Raw genomic sequence first — 2,786 nt, 5'->3', positions numbered from 1 at the left:
TAAATCAGAAAACAAAACAGAAGAGAAGTAAAGAAAAAAAAAACAAGAGAGATAGCCGGGCACCGGCCAGAGCCAGACATGGCCGTGTCACGTCTGCATGTATGCCCAGGAAAGCAATCGAACACAGCAGCCCGCCTCGTCCGCGTTCAATTCTTTTTTTCTTTTCTTCTGATCTGGGCCCCACCACCACATCATCGTCGCCATCAAGCTCCAACGGAGGAGTCACGCACGGACGTTTCAGTTTTGCAGTTTCTTGCATTTCCTCCTTCGTGATTACAGGCGATTTAAGCCACCATTTAACGCACCGTTTCTTCCTACTTAAGCCTCAGATTCTCCTCTCTAATTCCCTCCAAACGGCACACGAAGAGAGCCACCAGGCTGCTCGAATTTAACCTCTCAAGTCTGCGGTACCGACGAGTTCCGAAGACGATTCCGGTGAGCACAGTCCATATCTTGAGCTCTAGTTTCTTCCGAACTTCCTATCTTTTCATTGCGCATCTCTCAGGCTTTATTTTGCAATTGTTGGTGCACCACACCGACGACGTCATATTCGACTGCAGTCTCCGGCGAGCGAATTTCGGCGAACTACTGCACCTCGACGTCCGCTACTTCATCATCGAGTTGGCCTTGCCAAGCTGAGCTTCGTCGTCTGGTACACCATCGCCAAGAAGCACGAGAACATGAACGCCAGCGACCACATCCGACACGGCCATCATCGTCTTCGTGAGCACCGTCGCTGGTACGACTCCAGCACACAGTCGTTCGGTCTGTACTTTGTAGCTAGGACCTGCAGCATGTATCCTAAAACTATAACGTCAGTTAGATCACATGCTAAACTAGTGCCAGCCTATGCTATATTTTCACGTATCGATCACATGCTAAACATCCGGTTGTGCGTGTTGCATGCAGACCATCAGTTCATGGTTTGTACTAGTTCCTGCCGAAACTTTGAAATTCCATATCTTCACATGTACATTTCCGTTTGAGACGATTCTTCTTGCGTTGGATTCGTAATTAAATTCTCTATCCAGTGGTACTAGGTTTTCCAATTATCAAATTTTCGAATCTGGAGTTAACATTTCGAATTTGAACCACATTCTAGCCATATATAGAGACCTATAAATCATTTTAGATTGATTCCTTTTGCAACTGGAAGATGTTGAAATACAAATACAGTAGCGTCACTGCCGAAATTATTTGAGCAAGTTAAAAATATTCAAATTTAAATATGAGTATTTGAGTATTTTCGCATGGAATTAATTCTATAATTATGTTGCACATAATTCCTTTTGCAAGAATGATCCTTATAAATCATACCTATCAACCAAAAAAAAAAATGCATACTTCATCTTGATCCATTCGTGCCTAGCCATCAGAATATCCTATATGCTTTCCACAATGATCCATAAAAGATATAAAAGGCTAAAACAAAATGCATAACAAATCTTACAAAATAGTTTGTTTGTCCTACTTGATTTTGTTTCCGTTGGAATGTGTGTTTATGTTGTGTTATTTTATCTTATAGATAGTACGGAGAGTTACGTGTATTGCTGAGATAAAGAGAATGCTCTACAATTTACCAAAAAGGTGTCACTCATGTCCTAATGTTTTCTATGCATGTAGTTTTTACTTAGTAGATATTGCATGTGTAGGATGTTTTCAAGAGTATATATGCTATGCTATGCTAATCCTATAGTCTTAGGATTCCTCTAGTTTCCCTTAAGTTGCCATCGTAAGTAGTTTTGCTTAGCCATGCTAGTAGATACGTGGTTGGGATATCATGATGAGATGAGATGAAGAAAAATATATTTTTTATTAAAAATGAAAACAACTTGATGAATGAAACACCTGGGCGGATTGGTACGAGTGGAGCGTCTGCACGGTGAAAATTGGTGGGGTCCGCCGCCCAGGAACAAAAGAGATTGGACAAGTTTCATGTTTAGTAGCTTCTTGTACAGCCGCATGTCATATGGGCTCTGTCTTGACTAAGTAGGTGGCAGGGACCTGTCCCGACGTGACCAGCAGATGTAGATGTGTAGGTTGGTACGGGTCCGTCCTGAGGGCTCAGGGCCTTACTTCCGAAAATAGTCTCGTCTTAGTCTTCTCCCAACCATTTGAGCAAAATGAGCATCATGGTGGAAAAGGGGCTGACTAAGTCGTGCGGGTAAAGTGTACAAACCTCTGCAGAGTGTAAAAACTAAGTACTTAGCCGTGTCCCCGGTTACGGACAACTTTGAGCAATTGGACCTGGAGCTGCTGGAAGATCTCTCTCATCCCAATTTCATAATAAAACTTGAAGGGTAAACTTGGGTAGCATTAAGCTGGACTCTAGTGTCTATCCCTGGTGAGCCAGCGTGATGAGAACTTGGGTTCATGCTTTTAGGCTTATATTTTCAAAGACAAATGATGTTTACAAAAGATAGGGAAAATGCCCGCTTTTCTGCAAAGAGCCTAAACTCCACCAGCCAAATATACATGTAGGTATTAGGCGCCATTTGTGTCCACTAAATAGTGACATCTTGCCAATACATTCAAAGTATTGACCAAATGTTTTTGGCTGTAACTTTACCTGTTGCAGATATTTGATAGACGAGTGAGTTACGATGATTAGGGTTACGAGTCTATCCTCAACATGCTCGCCTGTGGCACATGAAGACGAAGGACTCCATGCTATATGTTTATTCGTTGTAAAACTCTGATATAATGCTAGACTTGTGCTATGCAATTTGTAAGTCATTATGTGTATATGGATCATGCGATGTAATAAAGACCTCTGTTTCTTGGTA

The 2,786-nt window shown here is 42.0% G+C and overlaps 1 long non-coding RNA gene across 1 annotated transcript; it reads left to right on the top strand.

Moving 5' to 3' along the window:
* Nucleotides 1–209: 209 nt before the first annotated feature.
* On the top strand, nt 210–2,786 carry LOC127294913 (uncharacterized). Its single transcript, XR_007847242.2, has 4 exons — nt 210–435; nt 561–739; nt 1,526–1,587; nt 2,579–2,786. It is a non-coding gene; the product is annotated as an uncharacterized lncRNA (long non-coding RNA).

The sequence above is a fragment of the Lolium perenne genome, chromosome 4 (assembly GCF_019359855.2).
Source record: "Lolium perenne isolate Kyuss_39 chromosome 4, Kyuss_2.0, whole genome shotgun sequence".
NCBI lineage: Eukaryota > Viridiplantae > Streptophyta > Magnoliopsida > Poales > Poaceae > Lolium > Lolium perenne.
Note: the sequence above shows the minus strand (reverse complement) of the source record. Positions and strands in the feature narration are given on the sequence as shown.